Source organism: Panthera onca, chromosome C2, assembly GCF_046562875.1.
Source record: "Panthera onca isolate mPanOnc1 chromosome C2, mPanOnc1 haplotype 2, whole genome shotgun sequence".
NCBI classification, from domain to species: domain Eukaryota; kingdom Metazoa; phylum Chordata; class Mammalia; order Carnivora; family Felidae; genus Panthera; species Panthera onca.
The window spans coordinates 60,771,493-60,797,138 of record NC_138347.1 but is presented as its reverse complement, the minus strand read 5'-3'; the positions used below and the strand labels follow the sequence as shown (position 1 = coordinate 60,797,138).

The following is a 25,646-nucleotide window of genomic DNA, read 5'->3' as shown; positions in this document are numbered from 1 at the left end:
TTATTAGGAAGGCAGTATACAAAATATATTAAAAGGTTATGGATGTCATACTTCTATCTCTCCACCAGAAAAACTCATCATCTCTACCTTCTACCTAAATAGGACAAGACAAAAAAGCTAGGATGTTTTTTACCACCTCCGATAATTTCCAAACTATATTGTATTCAACATTTTCTCAACTAGAGTTTCATGGAGGATGAGAAAGTGAAAAAAGCGTGTACTGTCCTCGACGGTCTTACACACCAGTAAAGAATTCATTCCGTGGTGAAAACATGGTCTAAGAAACATGAATAAAGTGTCTTGGAGGGAGAGCCAATCTCTGGTGTAGAGGGGGTCTTAGTTAAGGTAATGTTGGTTTTTATAATACATAAACCTCCAAATTTCAGTGGCTAAATATAATAGAAGTTTCTCTTTTACTCGTGTAAAGGGTGCTCAGGGACCCAGGCTGGCAGAGGCTCCATCATCTTCAGCACATAGCTTCCAAGGTCACCTTGGGTGTGACTTCCAGTCAGAAGACTGGTAAAGAGAAACAGCAATGATTACACAGGAATGTTGTTGGGCCAGGGCTGGAGCAGCTCCTGTCACTTCTGTTGACACCCACTGGCCAGAATTTGGTCACCTGCTGCAAGGAGAGCTGGGCAATGGAGTTGAGCTCTGTGCCCAAGAGAAAAGACAAAGTGCTTTTTTAATATTAGCCAGTGACTTCCCAGGGTCAGGGAGGGTCTCCAGGGTGGGATTTAGACTTTGAGATTATGGGGGAGTCCATGGAAAAGTGATGCAGAATGGGAAAAGGGGGGGTTGGAAGAAGGATGTGTTCCAACTTCACCTGCATGGGTAGGGTCCACAGTGGCAGTAGGGACATGTTAGCTTTCAACATAAGCTCCTTCACAACCCATTGTTCTCTGATCTGAGCAAATTCATTTATTAAAGAGAAGAAAATATGTAATGCATACTAATTTACTTCACTGGATATTAAACCTGAAAGCAGAGAGGAATCATAGGTTATCTCCTTAAAACTCATTTTAAAGGTAAGGAAGAGGAGGCGAGTGAGGCCAAACCCTCTGGGTCTCATCCTCTGAGGCGTTGTCGGAACCAGAGTAAAACCCAGGTGTCAGCTGCCATTCCAGAGCTCTTTCAGTGAGGGAGGTACAAGTTGTAGCATTTTTGCAGGGGAGGAGCAAGGGTTAAGTTCCAATCACCACGATTATGTAGAAATAACCATGGAGCTTCATCATAAATTGTTTCTGTCATCGTATTTTAAATTCTACTGCCAAACTAAAGGAAGTCAGCTAGTGCTGATGTAAAATCTCTTCTGTGCTAATCAGGATAGTCCATATTTACTCCTTACGAAAAAAAAAATCTTTCTTTTTTATTCTGATGGCTAGTATATATGTTCTCTTCTTCTTATATCTCATGTAGATCTTTAACAGTCCAAATATACAGACCAAGTGTGGATGAAATCAGCATGTTTAATGATAGTCTTGTACCTAATTTTAAAAGAAAAAGGGAACCTAAGGTTAGTGGTAACTGAGTCGGATGGCTATAATTGAGTTTGTGTTGCTTTCATTGTTATAAAATTTTAATTGGTATCAATGCTTCAATGTATATCAAAATGCGTGTCACAGCTTTTGTACAAAAATACAATTGACTCTAGAACATATTTTCTTAAGCGAGAATAATAAATTATCTCAGAACTTGTGATTCTTTACTTTTAAAAATCATAAGGTCAGTTCTTTAATTAAAAGATAAAGAAAAGTGCTCAGTGTCCATGTAGTCAAATCACTCATATCAGAATAATCTGGTAACCAAAAAAAAAAAAAAGATAAAGAAAAAAGTTATGAAGGGAGGAATTCAATCTATTTTCAGAAGAATTTGCCTCAGAATGACTTCTTTTATGTTCTCATAAGATCCACTTCTCGAAGTCTCCCTTTCAGTGCACGAAAATGGAAATGATACCGGGTACAACAAAGAATTTGTCCTAAATTTACTCATGTCAGTTTCAGTCATGAGGCTTAATTATGTTTTTCTAGTAAATAATAGGTCTCTTCTACATAAACATTATTTTTTCCAGAATAATTAGCATGAATATATGGTCACCCTCTATATAGAAAATTAGAGGCAGAGAGAGAGAGGTGTATAGAGATATAAAATACTCAATTGGAACTACTGGTAAATATATATTAAGTGTACAGAATACAGCTATGTGTTACCCACCCAGCCTGTTTGACAGTCTTCTCCATGTGTTTCTACAGAGGTAGATTAGACCACTACTTTTTATATCTTTGAGATTATGGCAAGGTATTACAAAGACTGTTAGATAATGAAATACAGCTGAACATTTATAAACACCAGATCTGAGAATGTTTGTTGATGGAACTTTCAAGATCCAGCTGCATCTGGGTATGTGAGTATGTGATGACAGTACTCTACAGACCTTGATATTAAAGGGCTTCCTTCTCACTGCAGCCCTGTGAAGTAATGTGGATATTGTCTTATCCACCCAATGTATTGACAGAGAGAAGAGGCTTATTGATAAACCCATACTGGCTTGAGTGGCAGAAACATTCTATTTCCCATGTAAAAATTGCCCTCCTGTGAAGCTCCAATCAGATTTTTGGACCTGCCATCTAGTGGCCACTGCAGTAACAAGGCAATCATAACATTTTGGTCTTCCTTTGAATACTGGAGTTTAAATGTAGCTCATCTGCAGATAAATAGGGGGGGCGTTCCAGCCATTAAACACAGTCCCCTCTTTTTTCCTTAGACATACTGCCATTTTAATAGAGCAGCTTCAAGCAGAACATTTGTTATACTCACAGGAAAACAGATTTTTCACACAAAATGTATACTTCCCACCTGAAATTTAAGAAAGAAAGAGATTGAGAGGAGAGGAGAGGAGAGGAGAGGAGAGGAGAGGAGAGGGGAGAAGGAGGAAGAAAGAAAGTCTTCCATTATTGAAAAGAGATGTGGAGCACTGCAGGGAAAGGGGGGGGAGGGAAGCTGGAGAGCAGGCACATATTCTGTCAAGTAGTTCTACTTGTGAGACTAATTCTTACAAACTGTGCACCCAGCAGAGTAAACCTCTTATTTTGCTGCTTTTGCTCTGATCCCCCACATAGCTGTAATGTTCTACTTGTTTTTCCCTGTCCTACAAACCACATAGGCATTTGATATGATACATAATGTTGGCAAAGGAACAATTTACAAATGACTTAAGTAGGTAATTATTTATTAGAATATTAGTCTATAGACGTCTATGTTACTGTAGCAAAACCTGGTAAGAGGTTAGTTTTGTTTCAGTGTTTCTATTATAATCCCTGTTTATTAGTTTTCCTTTTTCCAGGGACTTATGAGTGGAATGTAAAAATGCACAGTGGGCTATTATTATTATTTATTTGTCAAAGAAACATGAATATACAGAGCAAAGGCCAGTTTGTGAACTATGCCAGACAGTCTCTAGCCCCAAAGACCTCACAATACAACTCTTAAGCAGGTCCCAAAAAATTCAAGACAGAATGAAAACAGATGGATGAATGATACTTATTCAATATCTTAAATATAGAACTCAGTGGTGCAGGTGCATCTTCAGATGTTATTTGAAAGAAGAGACAGAATATCTTGGCATTGTGTCATTTATTCATAAATATTATAAATTTTATATTATTTGAGAAACTATTCTAAATATACAGGGTGGTTTGAAAGAAGGTGTGAAAGCTGATTCCCTCAAATGAGACAAAGGGCAAATCGAGTTAAAAGCAGGGACTGATCATAGTTAGAAAAAGTGGAGGAGAACCAGACCAAGGATGGAGCCAAGGAAAAATAAACCCCAAGGGGATACATAAAGTTTGATGAAAAAGAATTGCAAGGATTTTTTTGAACGAAAGAATCAAATCCACCAAGAAAGATGATCTTGGCAGCTATGTCCTGAATACACTAAAATTGCCAAGAAACTCCAGGAACAATAATGGCAGAGATAATGATTTAGTTATGGAAATTGCAATGCAAGGGTGTAGAATTCTGTGTGGTGGACAGAGGGTCTGGTTTTGGACACAGTATCTGTATAGCAGGAAGAATGATCAGATATAGCTAAAAGCAGAATAAAAGGTGAGACAGGAGTCAGGTTTGTCAGATTGTTGAGGAAGACAGAAGTCAGTAAAACTGTCCAATGAAGCCATGGTATTTTTTTTGAACATCCATTGTCTGGTCCTACATTGTTAGTTATTAGGGAGTGAACTATAGATATAAGTCAGGATCCCTAAGCCAAAAAATGATGCTATGTTCCAAGTGAGAAGATAAGACTGACATTGACACACCTACATCAATTAGAAAAAATAAGGCAGTTGATGTTATTAGTCATAGCAGAATTTTCTGGAAGGGAGAAATAAGCTGACCTTAGAGTAATCCTGGAAAAGCCATCCAGGTGATGAGACCCAAGCTGAGACTTGAAGAATGGTGTGTGGGGAACCGACATTAAAAACAGGGAGAAATATGATGACATCGTGAGGATAGAAATCAACAGGGTGTTTTGGGGAAGCTGTAAAATGCCATTGGTGGGTGGAATGGATGGTTTGAGCTGAAGAGTAAGGAGAAACAAGTTAGGATGGTAAAGTGAGGCCAGTGTGTGAAACGGAGACGATCAGAATTCCTCAGCATGTGATAGGGTCACTGATGAATTCATTCCAGAAATATTTTTTGATGGTATATTATGTTTCAGGCACAAAATAGACAAGGCTTTTCTCCTTTTGAACTTCCATTCTGATGAGGGAAATTAGAACCTCCCTCCAGCAAAAGGCAAGCAAATAAATGAACAAGATAATTTCAGAGAGTCATCAGTGCCATGAAGAACATTAAACTGAGTGGTAGAAAAGAGAATCACTGGCAGGAGTAGTGATGGCCCAAAATGGAGAGAAAAGAGTAAATATTTGAAAGTAGAAATTCTTAGGACTTGGATATAATTTGAAGAGAATGAACAAAGGGACGTCACAGGTGATTTATAGCTATGTAGGCAGGGAAATTAAGAGTTAGCTAATGCCAGTCATATAAACTGGGAAGATGGAAAGAGAGAAAGGAAAACTTGGGGAGGGGGTAAGAAAGCTCTCTGGCCCCATAATCCCTCCTTGTTGCAGTGACCCACTAAAGCCTTGGCTGCCACCCTCAATTTCTTAAAGATTTTTGTCACTGGCTCACTGACCTCTTTTTATTTCCACCTTATGATAGTTCTTGGTCATTTTTGTGTTTAAATATATAATCTTTCCCAACACCTTGCATCTCAATTCCTTGATTGTCTTATGATCTGTCCTCCACCCTACTGTAGCTATCCACTTATATGGTTACACTTGTGGCATTTTAATTACTAATAATTACAACTTTTCCATAATCTCAATTTCAAGCATCCCTCTCTTCAACCACCACCTAATATTTTTGCAATCCCGCTTATTACAACAACTCCTGAACCTTCTATGACCTCTCATTCATTGATTCCACCCTTAGCCCCTCATATTCTCACTTCCTTATATAGTTTAGATTCCTTGGACAACAATTTTAATCTTTTCCTTGCATATGCCCTTAACTTCTTTCATCTTCTCTTCACTGACCTCTCCTGGCAAATCCCCACCATAGTGATCATCTGCAGTTCCATACCTATTCCAGGCCTGATGCCAGCTAACAGTGGCTGGAGAAAAATACACAAGTAACCTGATGACTCTCACTGTAAACTCCTGATCACTCCAAGAGGCTCTTAGATCTGCCCTGCAACCATATTACACTTCCCTATCCATTCTCTTCCCCGTATTTCCACAAGAGCATTTCCTGTCTTTCCCCTCTCTCAAACCTCCAACATTTCCTTCCCTATTCTTACTCTCAACTTATGACCCTCCTTCCTACTTCACTGAGAAAATAGAAACAGTCAAAAAAGAACTTGCTTGAACACTGGCTCTCCAGCACACCTACCCTCCCATCTGCAGGCATGCCCACACACTGCTTCCTCCCCAATAACTGTGGATAATCCCTGTGCATTCTCGTCTCAGTCCACCCTCACTGTGCATTCAATCCCACCCTGTTCGCACACACTCGTGAACAGTACCCCTGAAAGATACCCCTGCTTTCTCTTTACCAATTTGTTCCTATCTTCTAAATCTTTCCTGTAGCCCTCAAACATGTCATAATTTCTCTCATTCTAAAAAACTCTTCTTTAACCCACAATCCCTGCCAGCTACCATCCCATTCCTTTGAGTCCCACTATACCAAAGCTTCTCAAGAAATGCCTCCAATAACTACGGACACTCTCCTGTTCTATGCTCTAATTCTCTCTTGATCTTTCTCTCATTAACGTTTGCACCCACCACTAAGATCACCAGTAATTTCCAAGTTGCCAAGTCCTTTAATTCAGTCTTGTCTTTCCCCCATCTGCCAGGATTGTTTTCTATGGCTCCTTATTCTTTCACATTAAAACACTTTCTTCACTTGGTTGGCTTTCAGTCTCCCACACTCACTTGATTTTCGTCCTACCTCAGTGGCCATTCTTTCTCAGTCTCCTTTGCTGGTGTATTCTCATTTCTGAAACATGTAAACATTGGAGGGACCTAGAGCTCAATCCCTGAACCTCCTGTCTTTATCTCCATTCACTTCCTTCATTGTCACACCCAAGCTTGTGGTTCCAGCCCGTACCTCTAGTCCAGGCCTAAATTCTAGGTCCACATGTTCAGCTGCCTCCTCGACAGCTCCATTGTGAGTCTAATGGACATTAGAGACCTAACATCCCCAAGTGGAATTCCTTATTTTACTCAGCAAATACAGTTTTCCCCGCCTTGATAAACAGTACCTCATCCTTAGAGTTGCTAAACCCAAAGGTTTATTTCTCTCCCAGTTTTTTATTTCCATCACAAATTCAACTTTAGCAACGAATTCTGCAGATCTTCAAAATACATTCAGAATCTTAACCACTTCCTATCCTCACCGCTCCTACTACTATCACCTTTTAACCTGGATTATTGCGGTAGCCTCCTAGTTATCTTCCCTGTTTGTGGCCTTGCCACGTATAGTCTATTCGCAAAATGGTAGCCAGAGTGGTTCTTTGTAACGTAGGTAAGGCCATTTAAGTCAGCCCAAATCACTGCTCTGCTCAGAACTCTCTCAAAGGAATCCATCTACTCAAAGGAAAAGCCAAAGCCTTTACAGTAGTCCAGAAGGCACTATACATTGTTTTCCCTATTAATTTCCATGTCCTTATTGAGCACCTGATCCCTCACACACTCCTCTCAAGCTTCACTGAGAAGCTTTGCTTCCTTTCTCTTCATAGCATTTATTCTGTTCAGATATAGGTTTTATTTATATATTTATTTCCCCTTGCCACGGAATATAAGCCCAATGATTGCAGGGTTTTGTTGTATGGTTTTGGGTTGTTGGGTGGTTTTTTTTTTTTTTTTTGTCTATTTTCTACTTTAAGAAATCCCCAGTGTCTACAACAGTGCCTGGCCTATAAAGGGTATTCAGTAAATATTTGCTGGATGAATGAAGAAAGAATGAGTGCTTCTTTCCCTGAGTTTGCAGATGTTTTTATTAAATACAAAACTTAATATTGTGGCATGGGCCCCATGATTCTCCATGGCAAAATTTTCAGATTCTTCAAAATTAATTTTGAAAGTAAGTGTACTTTGTGCAGGTTTATCCAGAATATTAGATAGGCCACTATTTCTGTTTAGCACCCAAAGCAGCAACATCTAAAGTACATTTCTTTTTCATTTGGTAAATGTTTATCAGGGAATATGAGCATTCTAGACACAGGTAGTGACATGTGCAGAGGCTCAGAAAAATAAAGAGAACATAGTACAGTGGACTATTACCATATCACAAGTGACAGACAGCAGAGGCCTGAGCTAATGTGGTACAGCGAGAACAAGAGACCTAGAAATGTGAGAAACATCAATAAGTAAAAGGTCACCAGAATGAAGAAACTGGGTTGATGGGGAAAATAAAATACTGCCTATCCTTATCAGGCTATAAAGTGGAAAGTGGTTATAAAAGAGGTAGGTAAGAGTGGAATTGGAACTTAGAAGACATGAGTTGTAAAAATCCCTTTGTAGGATATGGACTTAGAATCCCTCATTGTTATAGTTACTACAAAAATATTCAGTGTGTTCATTGGTGACTTTGTTAGAATCATTCTGGAAGGCATTCCCAGATGAGACCCTAACTTTCATTCTTCCAACTGCCTGACTGACAGCTGAAATAGTTTGAGTTTCCATATTTTCTACCTAGTGGCCTCACCCTTCCTTAAAGTTTTTTTTTCTTATTTTATACTGAAATTACTAGACTGATAGAGTATTATATATATATACACACACACACACACACACACACACACACACACACACACACACAATAGTTTTAAATCCAATTAACTGTAAATATTGCTTTCTATGCACAAAAACCTCCCTCAGTTATTAAAAGAAATTACATTAGAATTACAAATCTGATGATTATTTGAGGGGTGATGAAAAAGCAACAGATGGTTCCCAGGTATGGGGCTTGGGCATATGGGTGAATGGTGATGCTATTTGCTCACATAGAGAACAGAATAAGAGAAACTTTAAGGGAGAAGATGAGTCAGCTTTGGCCGTATTGAAATATCCAACTGGAATTTTCCAGTAGGTCATTTGCTATAGAGGGCCAGAGGTCAGGAGAGAACTAATGGCTTAAAATACAGATTTGAAAGATATTAACATATTGATGTTAATTCAGACTGGGAGACATGGATGTCTAATGGGCAATGGACATAATTGTGTGAAGTATGTGGAATAAACATAGACAAATGTGACCTGGACATTAAGGAACTTCTGATCACTTATCTGACATTTTCCTAGACTAATTTCCTCTTAAATTCACTCCTACTCATCCCCTATACCAGCCCACATCCTGTCCCAGCCTTCTTATTTAAAAACATCTACAATTCAACACCTGGACTCTTTACATTGCATACATGCCTGATAGCTGTAAAAATGCATACCTCAAAATTGTATGCAAAGAAAAAGAACATGCATGAATTCACACCATTCGTGAACTCTAAGCTCTCATTATTTTAAAAAACTATGGAATGAACATATTTGCATGGTGAACAATGTCCCCTAATTTACGTATTCTCTAAGAGTTTTTGTCCGATTTTCTTTGGCATGGATCAAATTCATCTGTCATAACACAAACCATTGGGATATTTAAGGAGACCTCTGTTAAAAAATGAGAGGGTGGTCATCTTTTTCTGGTTTTCTTTCCATTTGCAGTGAAGGAAACAGAGGCACTTAGAACTTCAGTTACTCCCTGAGGACCAGTCTCTCTGTAAGTCACTCATCCTATAGAAATATAACTTCCAATTTCATTGTGCTCTTAGATTACTTATTTTTTCCTTGGCTTGAATTATCTAAACATGTTTTGTGGCCATACCACTTTTGTCACCTCTATACCTTGGTACCTCTATACCTTGGTTCATTTATTTACCTTTTTATTTTAGAATATTTTGTATCTGTTCTTTCTCCTCATAGTTGAAATTTTCCTGACAGAGACAGCCTTTGAATGGAAAGTGTATGTTGGTCTTATAGTAGTAGCTGTAATCTCTGTTGTCCCGAATTTCTAGAATCTGTGATTGTCAGGGACTTCTCTTTGCTGTGCCTCTTTATTGGCAGTCTCACTTTCTTTCTTGTGTCTTATCTTTATCCCTCCAAAAAAGCTTCTGTGAAATGTGTCTTCCCCACCAATCTTAGTGCTACACTGTTAGTGTATGCAGTCTCTATGGTAACTGGGACACATGCCACAATACCAAGATTACTGGAGCAACCATCAGAGTTGGGAAATCGGCACATGTACTCCTTTGGCACCATGGAAGTTTCCCCATTAAAACTAGAATCAGATAGTACTATTTTAATATGCAGGGCAAGGAAGGAAGCAGAGGAAATGCTATAAACTCAGTCTTCCTACAGGCACATTATTGGGTTTTGTTGGAATTCATGAAGTTGATCTTATGAATAAAGCTAGACTGGTGCAAAGCTTCTGACCAGATACAGATAAACTGGTTGAGTTAGGGGAAGACATTCCTTTTTCTTAGGGATACATGAGTAGTCTGTAAACAAGCTAATTTTACTGAAAGCGGGATATATTCTTAGGTAAACTCAGGGAAATTACCAATAAGCTATAAAAATGATTCACTGCCATTGTAGAGACAGACTTTTCTAGATGATTTCCCCAGCAAATGCATATTGACCCATGAGGGCAAAAGGCAAAATGGCTGTCTCCCAAAGTGCATTAGGGTGGAGGCAATTCTTTTGGGAAGAAGGAAGGAGAATGAAGTAAGAAATCTCTTTTGGTTGCTTCCTCTAGGACTCAACTTCCTCTCAAATATATTGGAGGATTGTACTTCCAGGTATAACCCAATAGAAACAAAGGGCCTAAAGCAGCATTTTACAACCTTGGCTCTGTTAACATTTAGGGACTGATAAATCTTTGTTGTACAGAACCGTCCTGCACATTGTAAGTTGTTTAGTAGCATCCATGACCTCTACCCACTAGATGTCAGTGGCAACTTCTTCAGTCTTGACAACCCAAAATGTCTCTAGATATTGCCGAACGTACCCTGGTGGGGACAAAAATTGCCCCAGGGTAAGAACCACTGGCCTAGAGCAAGATGTAGCCTGGGTAAGAAAAGAGAGTTGGAAAATTCCTGCAAAGTCCCAGAATATTCATTCAGCTGGTCTTTCAGCACATGATTGCTGAATCTCGACTATCTTGCAGGCACTCTTCTCTGTATCAGGGATGCCATCATGAACAAACAACACCCTGATCTCGTGGAGCTTACATTCTAGTAGATGTGTGCCACATGTTCCTAACCAGCTGGATCCCTTTCCCTCTACACAGCCTAATAGCAAATGCTTCAAGCCAAGTGGAGGCCAAGAAAAGAAAAACCAAGTTCATATTTGAAGACTCTTTCTCAGTTTATGAACCTCAAAAACAGCACTGATTTAAAAATGAAACTTGGCAAGTGATTAGTTCATATGTTTTAGTTTATAATATGTTTTAATCATTTGGGGTGTTTTCAAAACAAATGGTGAGATTAGGGTTTTTTTTTTTCCTTCTATTTTTGGCCTCTTTCCTCTGGAGGGCCCTTCTCTTGTTTTAGTTTTGGTGTTCTTAGTATATTTGAAGAATGCTTTTAAGTGTTTGAAATGTGTGCACGTGGATGAAAGGAGATGAGGAAGAAAAAATATAAGACTTTGCCATCCCTGCTCAAACAAATACCCCTACCCCAAACCCAAAGCAGTGTTTAGGCATTGCTTCCCCAAGGAAGCCTTCTCACAAAACCCTCATGGCAAAGTCCCCCATCCCAGGCGTCCTCCTAACACTTCTCATATATCCTTATCATCATTGAAATTAAGGACTGGACTATGATATTTGTTGTTCAGATGTTTCCCTGTAGATTAGAATCTCAGTGTGGCTCAGCACCATGCCTGCTCTACCCACAGTTCCACTATCTTCAGCACAGGGGCTGGCACACAGTAAATGCTTAAGAAATATGTGTTGACTGACTGAGAAACACAGCTTTTGAGGTGGAGCCATCCCCAAACACTTCCAACCTGTGCACTGCCTATAGATTACCCTGCCCCCACTATCAGACTTTATTGTGTTGATCATTATTTTGTAGACTCGAAAGTAGCATGCAAATTCCTAAAATCATACTTAAATCAGAAAGTCTAGGGAACAGCTTAAGTTCATTAATCTTAGGGATATTTCAGGATTATTTAGAGATTTCAGGAATGTAAGAAAAAGAACAGGGCATGGTATTTAGGAATATTTTAAAGTATTACTGATGCCCTGAGCATTGTTGAAGAATTAGAAGGATAAGTGTGTATAATTGTCAGTGTGGGGCACAGAGAGAAATTATGTAATTTATTTACTAGTTTTCTTGGTTGATGTCTGTTTCTCCCACTAGAATTTAAGCTCCAGGAAGGTGGAGAATTTGTCCTACCAATAACTTTATCCTCTTGGTCCAGAATGGTATTTGATGCATAGTAAGTATTCAGGAAATATTTGTCAAATGAGTAAGTGGAAAGCATTCATTCAATCAATCCTATGTTGATTGATATATTAATTGCTTAATATTAAGCAGGAACTGGGATGCCTGGGGGGCTCAGTCAGTTAAGGGTCCAACTCTTGATTTTGGCTCAGGTCTTGATTTTGGCTCATAATCAGTGAGATCAAGCCCCACATCAGGCTCAGTGCTGACAGTGCAGAGCCTGCTTAGGATTCTCTTTCTCTGCCTCTCTCTCTCCCTCTCTCAAAATAAATAAATAAACTTTTTAAAAAAGAAAATGCAGGAACATGATAAAATTCTCATTCATTTATTCAACAAATATATCTTGATGGCATGCATCCTAACACCCTAGAGCATGTCTAGGACATAGTAGGCACTCAGTATTTGATAAGTGAATGAGATAATGAGTATTCACATGTACTCAAAAATGATTCATTTACTAAGCGTATTCATTTACTAGAGCTGCCATAACAAAGTGCCATAAGTTGGGTGGCTTAAACAATAGAAATTTATGTCTCACAGTTGTAGAAGCTGGACACCTAGTTAGTCCACATAGTTAGTCCCATCTGAGGGCTCTAAGGAGAATCTGTACCATGGATCTCTCCTAACTTCTTGTGGTTTGCTGGCAGTCTTTGGTATTTTCTTTCCTTCTTTTTTTTTTTTTTTTTTTTTTTTTTTTTTTTGCTTCTAGAAACATCACCCTGATCTCTGCCTTCATCTTTGCATGGTGTTCTCTCTGTGTTCATGTCTGAGTCCAAATTTCCCCTTTTATAAGGACCCCAGTCATATTAGATTACTCCGGTATTACCTGATCTTAACTTTATTAATCACATCTGCAATGACCTTATTCCCAAATATAGTCGTGTTCTGTGGTACAAGGGGGCAGAATTTAAATATAGTGTCATAATACTAAAATAACAAATCTTAAGGTAGTACTATTTTGATAGTTAATTTCTATTTTGAAAACATCAACTTCTCAAAATAACATCTAGTTTCATGAGTCTGTATGGAAACTGATATGGTGATATTAATAACATTTACTATATTACACAAAAACTTGTGTGTTTATAATATAGAGGGGGAACGTGAAGAAAGTCCAAGAGGCATGAATGTACATAGCACATTTTGTTGAATAATCTGTGACCAACAATGGGTTTTGTGGGGAAGACTGCTAAAGATTCAGAAGGAAATTGTATAGGAATCAAAGGCATTTGGTCTTTATTTTACAGACATCAAGGAACCAGCACAGAATTCAAAACTTTTCAAACTATAGAAGGGTATAAAATGGGTGAATTGTATGTAAATTATTCATCAATGAACCTGACTTTAAAAAGAAAGAAATAAAACGATGAGGTTAAAGAATGGACTTTGAAAACTAGCAATTCAGAGGTTTTTGGTGACCTTGACAGTTTAATTAGAAACAGCTAAAGAAACCAGATTTTAATGCATTGAGGAATAAATGTGGGTTTTAGGAAGCTTGAAGGTGGTACAAGAAGGGAAAGATGTTGTCCACAGAAGATGGTTTGTTATTTGCTGGTTTGTTATGGCTTTTATTATTTGTTTTAGATGAGGGCAGCTGAAGCATGTTGGCAGGCAATAAACAAAATGGAAAAAAAACAGAAGAAAGGAGTAATTAATATAATGACATCCTGGAGCAGGTTGTAAGTAGTAGACAGAAAGGTCTCTGAGATGTTATGGGTGGGTTCTGAGAGAGATGGAAGGATGAGATGCAATTTGATGACTTCTGTTTCTCTTTGAAAAAAGATACAAGGTTAGTTGAGAATGAAGAGTAGGAGGTAAGTTATAAGGAGTTAATTAGAGTGATAAATGGAAGCCAGGGAATAAAAAAGGAAAATTACTGGGAACAATAAAAGAACTGTAACAGTTCTGAAACACCAGCTGGAAACCAGGACTCTGGAGAGGCCCCAAGCTGTACAATTTGGGAAGTCTTCTCCAGCATTGTTCAGCAGCCTGAGAGCTGAGAACACACATGAGCAGGTTCATCTGGGCTCAAGAACTAGCCAGGTACATTTGAGAACCATGGATGAGGTGCTTTAAAGTTAATAATCTTGAGGGTCCTGGATGGTAGAGAAGAAATTGGAGATTAATAATCTGGGGGGGAAAAAAGAGAAAAAGCGAAAATCGAAAACTCTTTGGTAAGAAGGTAGAGTACTTGTTTTGTGCAACCATGTTTTCTAGAAGCTTGCCCCTACCACACTTATCTTTTGACACCGGTCAGAGAGAAACCACAGAAAGCAGACTGAATACTTTGGAGGGCATAGACTGGACCCAGAAAAAGCCTGCAGGTTAAGATTTCATTCCCAACTTAGCCAATGATTTAAAGTAACTTAATGTTTTGCCATCATGACCACCATTGTTGCAATTTGCAGATCCTTAGGGAATGCGTGTTACTTGTGTATATAAAAGTAGAATAAATGGGGCAATGGTGATAAATGACAAGAGGCAAATATTTTTTCTTTTTTGCCCCTGGTTCCAAAAATGTACTGATGTTTCCTTAAAGCATGCTCATTTATTTCTCTCATTCTAAGATTCTCTATTCTGTTAGTGAGTCTCCAGAGCTGGCACCCTTCTTTTGGCACTCACTCTCCCTTTCTGTGTTTATTTTTCCTTGTTTCCTCCTGCCTTTAGGCATTAAATGTGGTCATTTGTCTCAGCAACCTTCCCCCAACCAGTGACCAAATAAAGTATTCTCATAAGCTTTATATTGGATTTTTTTCCCCAAAAAGACAAGGCTAAAAAGTTGGTGCTTGGTTAGAGAATACTTTTAGGTAATTCCCATTTGACACTGTACAACTAACCCCTCATGCCCTATGTATTCAGATGAACCTGGGTGTCTCTTTATGGTATTCATAAGGAGACCCTGTTCCTGTGGGCCCTGTCTCCCTATGTCAGACTGGCGAAGTAACCAACCATGTTATTCGCTGTGAGATACCATGCTCTACTTATCCTCTACTTGCTTGAGTGACTATGATGAACATAATACACAGGGTTTAGTAGTTGCCTAAACCTATGAGAATTTTTAAGCTCCTTCTCTTGATATGGTCTATTTGTAAGTTCAAAAAATAATTTGGGTGAGAACTTCAATAGACAACTATGAAGAAGATCCTTTTTTCCTTACAAATATAAATCCTTATAAAATTCCATTTTTTCCTTTTTTTTTTTCCTACTCATGACTCTATTAAAGCTCTTTCCAGCACAGCTAAAAACCAGCTGGTCTAGAGATTAATATGACCAGACATACCATGAATTTTTTAAATCTCAAAAGTCCCAGTTTCTAGTTCTTGGTCAATCAAATATAGGTTGTATTTTCTTGTACATATGAATGTATAGTATATTATCAGAAGTCTTCTCTAAATTCTTTTTTGGTCTCACTGTCTCCTAAAATTGTCCCTACATGCTTCTTTGTTATAAAGAGGCAAATGAACGAAAGCTGATGAACGGGGGAGAGAGAGAAAATGTAGTAATAAAAAGAGAAAGCACGCTAGAGAAGAAGGAAAACCAGTGAGGAGATGGAATGAGTAGTGATTTCCCTTTGCCCCAGTCCCCTAAGAGTGCTTTTTATGTTTGGATATTCCTCTCACCTAGTGCCCCACATGACCTCCTCCTAGCCATTTGTTCTACAAAAATAATGTTTCTACTGCCAGCAAATATCTCCCACCTACCCAACAGGTCGGAATCTCCTGCCCTAGCAGCTTAACATCCTCTCCAGCCCCTTAAGCCACCAATGGCTCTTGGGACCCACTGCCATTCGTTTCTCCCTCCCCCATCCCATGCTGGCATGGAGAGTGTTAATGGCTGATGCATCTCGAAAAAGAACTCTAGAAATAATTTGGTTTTACTTTATTAACATTCAAAATATAAACAGGTAAACTACAAGTTGAATTCATTAATTCTCCCTCTACTATTTAGAAAGATGAAAACTGCATTTTTAAAGAAGGGATTGATTGGTGTCATGTAGGTATTTGTTCACTTCTGTTTATGCAAGATAATAAGAGTATTAACATAGATGTAAAACAATGGTATTTATAATTCCATCACCACTGTTTATAATAAAAAGGAAGTATTTGAAAAGAAGTAGGGATAGAACATTTGCTGTTCTGTACATATATTAAATCCTTCCATTTTTGTTTATTGGGCATATGAGGAAGAAAAAATTTAATAAGTTGAGGAAGAGTTAGTGTCTTTTATCCCATGTTCACTAACATAGTGACCTAAGATAGTGAAGTTTAGAAAAGACTAAAATATGATGGAGGTACTCCTCTATATAAGGACCATAGAGGCCAGAGACATGTGCTCCATTAAATCCTCTCTGAGATGGGGATTACTCGAATAAGACCAGGATCCTCTTTTGTGTGCTGAAATGTTCTATCCTGGAGAGTAGTGAGTGCTGTGTCTGGCAGACCATTGACTCATAATTTGCCTGTAGTTCAAGATATGCTTCCTAGGGGCTGAGGCCCCATTAATTGTTCCAAAAAAAAATTCATGTTTCAAATAGGTCTGTAAGGACCCATTTCTAACACTTCAATAGTTCTGGGCAGACTTTTGTAATATTTTCTTGGCTGTTTGAGAAAGAAAATGTAGGTGGTGGGGAAGGGGTTTCTTATCTAGGTAAGAAATAGAGTTGATAATATAGACCACAAGGAGGTCGTTCATGAGGCCTTAGTTGTCACAGGGCAATTGGAAAGAATGAATAAGGAACAAGGGGAGGTTGTTACATTACCTAACCTGGTGGGCTAATAACTCGTCAGTGGTAATGGAGGTATAACTGTCTAAAGCATACATGAGAGTGAAAGGTCTTTGAGAGCAAGAGTAAAGTCCAATTAGCAGAGTAATTAATAATAGACTCTGAAAAAATATCTGTTAAATTAACGAATTAATACATGCCTCCATGTGGGCAATGCTTTGCATATTCTTCCTTATGTAACCAATTCTCAAGGAAAGTTCAGAAACTTTGTTAGGTTCTCCAGTGAGATAGTTGAATTTTAACAAGGGCATAAAGTCACTGATTTTTATTGATTTATTCGTTTTAATCCCATTCGCATTCCTGCTCTTGTTCACCCATCTAGGCAATCATATTCTCTTGATACTTGGACCACTTTTACATGAAAGTGATGGGAAATGAGGTCAAGAGAGGTAATGAGGGATTGGGTCTCATAGACCACGGTAAGGGCTTCAGAATCCCAAGCATCAGTGAGTCTGAAAAAGCCTGATGGACAGGAATCTTGGAAATCACAACAACCCTATTGCAGATGAAGCAGTTTCAGCCAAAGACTGGAAGCACAGATATAAGAGTTTGATTTAGGCTATATGTCAAATACAAAATTTCTGACCACTGTAGGTAAAACACACACACACACACACACACACACACACACACACACACACACAAAACCTGTGCCTCATTGGACCTCCTTTTTGCCTGTTTAATCAGTTTTACCCACCTGACACTCCCGGTTAGCAGCCACACCTACAAGAAGCTTAGGGAACAATACTGAATGTGTTTTAGAACTTCATAAGGTCTTTGGTCCCAAAGCATAGTATTTAAGACACTTCAAATAAGAATTTTAAATGTTAGATAGATTTCCCCTTGTATTGACTCTCTGCTGTGCTAAGAATTATGGAATTCTTGGGCATTTACTAGTGTGCACATAAATCACTTTGCAGAGGAAAGAGAGGTTGAAAGTTCACACAAGACGTGCATGCTCTATGACCGAGTCATACCAGAATGAGCCAGTTTGGCACACGGGCTTTTGAGAATGAGAGAGAACTGACCGTTTGCCTAAGATGGGACATCCAGGGGAGGTCATTTTCTTGTCCATTTATGTATAAATCTTTAAAATTCTGAAGTCATAGACTAGTCTAACTGAAGGAAATAGCCAAGAATTTTTCTTATCATGTAGCAGAGATGACAGACTTAAAATCTGATTGCCCTTTCGATAGCTTCTGAAAGAACTAGAACTTGTCTGGCTCCATTTGTCTGACCAAGAACTATTTCCGTGATGTACCCATGAGGGTTTCTAGCAGAACCTCACACTTACTGTCTAAATTAACAATTCTCCTTTCTTCTGCAATGACACAAACCACTCTACACCATACACATGATGTTAAAGATTTTGTTTTTATTTTAGCATGTGGACATATTCTGTAAAAGCGTTTTCAGTTTCATCACGTCGACAAGCTGCTTCCATTAAATCACCCACCATCATCATGTTCACTTTTTTCTTTTTTGAAGAGTTAGAAAACAGTGAGCATCTCTGAGTTTTCGAGGCATTCACTTTGGCAAAAATAAATCTAGAAAAACATGAGCCTATTCCTTGAAATGGAAAAAAAGATGAGTTATATCATTCTTCTCATTGGCCCTTCTCTTGAGGCTCTTAAAGATAAGGAAGGAGGCTAGGTCTTTTTTAGTTTTTCTAGCAAAATGAGACGTTAAAAAAAAATCTGGATAGAGATCAAACTTCTCTACCTCAGTATTTATTATGTATTACTTATTTAAAATGGAAACTTCAATAAGTTGAATAACATTAAAGGGTTTAATTCAAGCATTTTTGAGCATTTCTGCACCCTCTGATAAAATGTTATTGGGCAATATTTTAGGGTTACACTGCTGTTTTGAATTTGAGCAGATACACCCTAGCTCTCCCATCACTATACAGTTTTTTTTGAGAAGAAAAAAAAAATCATCTGATCATGCTACTGCTGGGTCATTTAAAGCACTGAGTGGATGTGTGAAATGAGGGGAAAAACCCACTCAGTATGGGGTTAATTAGCTCTGTGGAGTTGTGGGTGGGTCACTTCCTCAGGACCAAATCACACAGGAGGAACCACGCATGTGCAGACTTAACAAAATTGAAAGAAAGCTATGAACTCTCAGACTCTGGGGCACAAATTGATGCTTGCCTCTGGAGACAAGAAAGGAATCCTTTTGTAGCACGAGTACTTTGGGCTTCATTGGTGAGAGACGAATGGACTTCCCTTCAAGCGTCTGGTGCAGGCCACTGGCAGACACTGAAAATGAAGCTGCAGTTGAGAAAGCCCTGGCCAATCGGCACTTTTTGAAATCTACCTCTGCTGGACTCTTTGAAATCATATTGTCTCGCTTGGTTTCTTTAACGCGGCTTACTTGCTAAGTCTCGTCTTGGAAACAACATAATGTCTTCCTGAAAGTACAGACGAATCCTTTCTATTTTCATAATTGTGTTTCACGGACTGCCACAGGTTCCCTGCCTGCTGAGATCAGCTCAGCCCTAGTTTGGCCTGCAGGATCCCTACCAGGTTGTTTACAGTCTAATCCTTTCACGAAGTAGGGGGTGAAAAAGCAGGCAGGAAACGTCCTCAATTCCTAGATCATTATTAGGTGAATCAGAAAATTCAGGTATTTACAGGGAAATTTCACAGGCAGAGTGTTCTAGGGAAGAAAGATTTTGTGAAAAAGACTCTTCAAGCATACGCTAACCAAGAGCCGGGGACTGGTGGAGATTGACTGTGAGGAAAGCACCACTGAAGAACATGCTAGTGAAGTTTGAGTGCAAAATATTTATGTTTTCTTCTACTTCTATGTAAATTACTCTGACATCAGTAGGAACAATCCATGAAGTATATGGACAGAAAAATCCCTAAATATTTCTTATAACTTTTGAGAGGAAAAAAATATATATGATGTAGGCAAACCTATGTATATATCTTTATTTGCAATTAAACTATAAGCAACACTGGCTTCTTCAATTGGGGAAGTGGTGAAATTGAAAAATTTGAAAAGTCCAAGGCAGAATCCACCACCACATACGAACATAATTGCCATACTTCCTTAATTGCCTGTGAAAAAAACCTGAATCTACATCTTGTAAAGACAGTTAAGGAAATGCAGATTCCCCTGAGAGGAAGTATTGAAACAATTAAATTGATAGATTTTCAGATAAGTGAGTGCAAGTTGCAGTTGAGGAGGACAGAGGACTGAGAGTGTCCCCACAGAAGCAGTTCCGGTCACATTTGTTTCTTTTTCTTCAACTGCCTGATAGCATATGGATGTGGAAATAGGGTGATAAGAAGAGATGGAGGGAGGGAGGCCATGAGTAAGTTCTATGAATTTTTTTTTTTTAATCGAAAGAAAGTATATCCATAACCTAATGAACAAAAATAACTTCATCACTAGTTTGAACTTTTCATTGTTGCTTTTACTTGTTTGTTTGTTTGTTTGTTTGTTTGTTTGTTTTTGAAAGAGAGAGAGAAAGAGAGCAGGGGAGGGACTGAGAGAGAGAAAGAGAGAGATATTTTTAAGCAGACTCCATGCTTAGCATGGAGCCTGACTCACAACTGTGAGATCATGACCTGAGTCTAAATCAAGAGTCAGACACTTAACCGACTGAACTATCCAGGTGCCCCTATTTCTTATCATTTTGATAAATAGCCGTTCTAACAGGTGTGAGGTGGTAGCTCATTGTGGTTCTGATTTGCATTTCCTTGATGATTAGGGATGTTGACCATCTTTTCATGTGCCTGTTGACCATCTGCATGTCTTCTTTAGAAAAATGTCTATTCAAATCCTCTGCCCATTCTGTAATCAGATTTTTTGCTATTAAATTGTATTAGTAGTTTATATATTTATGCATATCTACCACCCTCTTATCACATATATATTTTCTCCCATTCAGTAAGTTGCCTTTTCACTTTGTTGATGGTTCGCTGTGTGGAAGCTTTTTAGTTTGATGTAGTCCCACTTGTTAATTTTTAGCTTTTGTTGCCTTTGCTTTTGGTATCAAATTCAAAAAATCATCGCCAAGACCAATGTCAGGTTTCCTTCTGGGAGTTTTAATGTCTTACATTCAAGTCTGTAATCTTGTTTGAATTAATTTTTGTATATAGTGTAAGTTAGTAGTCTAGTTTCATTCTTTTGTGTATGGCCAGTTTTCCCAACACCATCTATTGAAGTGACTATCCTTTCCCCATTGCATATTCTTGGCTCCTTTGTCATAAATTAATTGACCATATATGTGTGGGTTTATATCTGGGATCTCTATTCTGTTCTGTTAATCTACATGTCTCTTTTAATACCATACTGTTTTGATTACTATAGCTTGCAATAGAGTTTGAAATCAGGGAGCATGATGCCTCTGGCTTTGTTCTTCTTTTTCCAGATTTCTTTGCTTATTTGGGGTGTTTCATATTTCCATACATATTTTAGAAATCTTTGTTCTATTTCTGTGAAAACTGCCTTTGGAATTTTGATGGGATTGCATTGAATCTGTAGATTGCTTTGGATAGTATAGACATTTTAATAAGTTTAATTATTACACTCCACAAGCATGGAGTATCTTACCATTTATTTGTGTCTTCAGTTTCTTTCATCAATATCTTATAGTTTTCAGTGTATAGGACTTTCACTTCCTTAGTTAAACTTATTAGGTATTTTATTCTTTTTGATGCAACTGTAAATGAAATTATGTCCTAACTTTCTCTTTCTGATAGTATGTTGTTATGTATAGAAATGCAACTGATTTCTGTGTATTGATTTTGCATCCTGCAACTATATTGAATTCATTATTAGTTCTAACAGATTTGTAGGGTTTTTTGTGGAGTCTTTAGGATATTCTTCTTTTTTAACATTTATTTATTTATTTTTGAGAAAGAGAGAAAGTGTGCAAGCCAAGGAGGGGCAGATAGAGAGAGAGAATTCCAAGCAGGCTCTATGCTGTCAGCACAGAGCCTAACGTGGGGCTTGAACTCACAAACTGTGAGATTGTGACCTGAGCCGAAATCAGGAGTTGGATGCTTAACTGACTGAGCCACCCAGGCACCCCTAGCATTTTCTATATGTAGTATCATGTCATTGGCAAACAGTGAGTTTTACTTCTTCCTCTCCAATATAATTGCCTTTTATTTCTTTTTCTTGACTAATTGCTCTGGCTAGGATTTCCAATCCTATGTTGAATAAAAGTGGCACAAATGTACATCCTTGTTTTGTTCCTGATCCTAGAAGAAAAGCTTTCAGCTGCGTCTATTGAGATGATCCTACAATTTTTATCCTTCATTTTTTAATGTGGTGTATCAAACTGATTTCCATCCTTGCATCCCTGACATAAATCCTACCTGGTTATAGTGTGTGAACCTTTTAATGTATTGTGGAATTAGGTTTGCTAATATTTTGTTGAGGAATTTTGTGTCTATGTTCTTCGGGGATATTGACCTTTCTTTTCTTGTGATATCTTTGTCTGGTTTTGGTATCAGAATAATGCTGGCCTCATAAAATAAGCTGGGAAATGTTTCCTCCTCTTCTATTTTCTTTGAATGTTTGGTAGAATTCACCAGTGAAGCTGTCTGGTCTTAGACTTTTGTTTGTAGGGAGTTCTTAAATTACTGATTTAATCTTCTTACTAGTAATTGGTCTGTTCCGACCTTCTATTTCTTCATGATCCAGATTTCATGTCTCCAGAAATTTATCCATTTTCTCCTAGGCTGTATAATTTGTTGACATATAATTGTTCATTGTAGTCACCTAGATCCTTTGTATTTCTGTGGTATCAGTTTTAAGGTCTCTTTCCTTTCTGATTTTATTTATCTGAGCCCTCTCTCTTTTTGTCTTACTGAATCTAGCCAAACATTGTCAATTTTGTTTATCTTTTTGAAGAACCAGCTCTTGGTTTTATTGATCTTTTCTCTTTTTGCCTCTATTTCATTTATTTCTGCTTTGATCTTTGTTATTTCCTTTCTTCTACTAACTTTGGGCTTTGTTTGTTCTTTTTCTAGTTTCTTAAGGTGTAAAGTTAGGTCATTTATTTGAGACTTTTCTTATTTGAGATTTTTTTTTCTTATTTCTTTAGGTAGGCATTTACTGCTATGAACTTTTCTCTTAGCTGCTTTTATTAGGTCACTTATTTGATATTTTTCTTATTTATTTGAGATTTTTTTTGCTTATTTCTTTAGGTAGGCATTTATTGCTATGAACTTTTCACTTAGAACTGCCTTTGCTGCATCTGTAAGTTTTGGTGTAAGTTTTAGTAAGTCTAACAACTGATGTTATTGCTTATTATACTATGACTTTTCAAAATTCAAGTTTGTGGTTAGCTTGACACCTTTGCCTTTCAATTCATTCCCATCATTTGAAACAGCATAAGCAATGACTACACGCAATTACCATTATCCTCGTTAGGTTGTCAGAGTTAGCTTAATGCTTTTTTTCTGTAGTGATACCGAACCAAAAAAAAAAAGTTTCTTTTGAAAGGTCTTAGACCTCTATCCTTCCAAATCCTAATCACAGCATAACCAACCTCAAAAAGTCATTAGTAAAGACTAGAACAATATCCTATAACAATTCAGCTATGAAGAAATTGGCATAGTCCATCTCTTTGATTCATGTTCTTATGAAAATAATGTGTTGCAAAATAAAACTATATTTCTCTCAACATTTTTTTAGCTAGATTATTACAGGTTACATTGGGACTGATTTTTTTTTCCTAACAAAGGTTGAATAACACTCAAAGGCTTTAGTAGCCAAAGTTCATCTTTAGAAATAGCTTTCTTCTATAATGTACTGCCAATTTCTTATGTGTGTGTATTTTGACCTTCCTGATGCCTCTGCTATGGGCTGCCTGTTGATTGGTGCATGTTAGTGCTTTGCTTATAAGAGTTGGGCAATAGTTCAGTGATCCAGTCCAAATGTGGGCCATAGATAGAATAGGCTCATCTTCTATTTAAGAAATGTAGCAAACTGCTTTAAATGAATTTGGTTCAGACAAGGTCATTGGAACTGTTCATCTAACCCTGTGTGCTGTATGTAATGGACACTTCTGCCGAGCTCCAAAACTGCAAGGTAAATAGACAAGAAAGCCAGTAACTTGCCACCTCTGTGAGAGCTTTCCTTAAGTCTGTTATTGGATTTGCATTCTTAATCATATGGGGCCCATTTTGGTCATTTAAAAGGACTTGTTCACTGGTTCTCCTGATGTTTTTGAAGATAGTCCTGGGAATAAAAATAGTGAGTTCTTATATTACTTTCTGGTCTTTTCTAACTTTTTTTTTAATAGGAGATTGAGTTTATATGCATATTCATACCAGGTTTATGAAATATTCAGCTAAATTTCTTACACATGAAAGAATTAATTGTTAGAATGTTTTAATCTAGCTAATCATTATGTTTAAACTATAGTAGGTTCAAGTACATTTTCCTCAATTCTATTTGTTGACATATACACTTAGCAAATTGAATTGAGACGTAAGCATTGTATATACTATTTTGAATTTAGTAATTTACAGATTTTTTTATTGCCTAATCCTCTTCAAACTGTAGAATGTATTTTACTCGACTGTGTTGTGATTCTGTACAATTTTTAGGACCAACATGTTATAGGATTTTGTAGTCACATAGAGCTAAACATGATGAGAGAAGTTATTGAATCCATCTCCTGACTGGAGGCAAAGCTGCATTTATTCCATCCAAAATAGATGAAGATCTTTCCTATTTTTAAATAGCCATGAAGATAGAAATTTTGTAACTGCTCTTAGCAATCTATTTGATTATTTACCACTTGCACCTTTAGGATGTTCATCTTTAAGTCTTAACTTAAATTCTTCACTGGACAGTTTAATATCACCATGCCCTAGGACAAAAATGTCGATCATTATCTTCTTTATAACAACTCTTATAGTCAGAAAACCATGAAGATATACCTCAGCATTTTATTTCTGAAGCAAAATTATCCCAGTGTTTTTTTTTAAACATTCACTTTTGTTTTTATAGCTCTTTCTGTATGAGAGTGGCAAAGGGGACTATTTTAAAAAGTTCTGTCATATATGATGCCTCTGAAAAAGACACTGCATATTTTAATTTCACTGTGCTGATGTGGAAATAGCCACAGCTTTTTCATTATATGCTGATGGACAGAGCATTTGTGTTCATTTAACCTTGAGGTTGAAACTTGTTCCCAAAAAAGTAACTGACTCATAGCATTGGCTAGACCCAAGAATAAAGAGCATCAGTTTTCCTAATCTTAAAGCTTATCTTGCCCCCACTCCTAAAACACACTAAAATTAACTTTTCCTTGACCTCTCTTTTGTGCTATTTATTTACTGATTTAACAACTTTTTTCTATCATCTTTGTCTCCTAAAATAGACAGACAGCATTTCTTCAACAAATGTTGGAGTGCGTGCTGTGTTTAGGACACTATGCTAGGCTTGGGAGATTCAAGTGTGAACTGTTAGCAAAGACTCAAAGACAAAGATGTCCTAGGCATGTTCAGGGAGGAGCCAATAGCCTGTCACAGTATATAAGGAAGAAGCAGTGGAGGGGGGGGAGGGGGGGGAACAGAAACAACAAACAAAAAACAAGAGAGGTGGATTGGGGCCAGATTGTGAAAGACTGTGGATTCCCTTAAGCAAATAGTTGATGGTGACAAGGACAAAAGTAACATTTTTCAGTCTATATTGTGGAAAGCTCTTTCCAGGTCTTTAAAACACATACTGTGTGCATGCTGTCTTCTTGGTTTAGTATCTAACAGATCACTGGGTATAAGTACCTTCTTGATTTATATCTTTTGGTATAAATTTTATGTCATGATT

At 37.7% G+C, this 25,646-nt stretch overlaps 1 protein-coding gene across 49 annotated transcripts in view; it reads left to right on the top strand.

The window, feature by feature from the left end:
* Window positions 1-25,646, top strand: part of ZBTB20 (zinc finger and BTB domain containing 20) — a 785,665-nt gene that overhangs the window by 572,445 nt on the left and 187,574 nt on the right. For 2 of the 49 annotated variants that reach the window (XM_078453022.2, XM_060640782.3), the window contains one exon: window positions 9,276-9,330. The exons of 46 other annotated variants lie outside the window; for them this stretch is intronic. The gene's annotated coding sequence lies outside the window, so the exon portion shown is untranslated. Of the gene's footprint in view, window positions 1-9,275; window positions 9,331-11,969; window positions 12,051-25,646 lie in introns of those variants that run through there. One more of the 49 variants, XM_081796582.1, reaches the window with a different exon arrangement.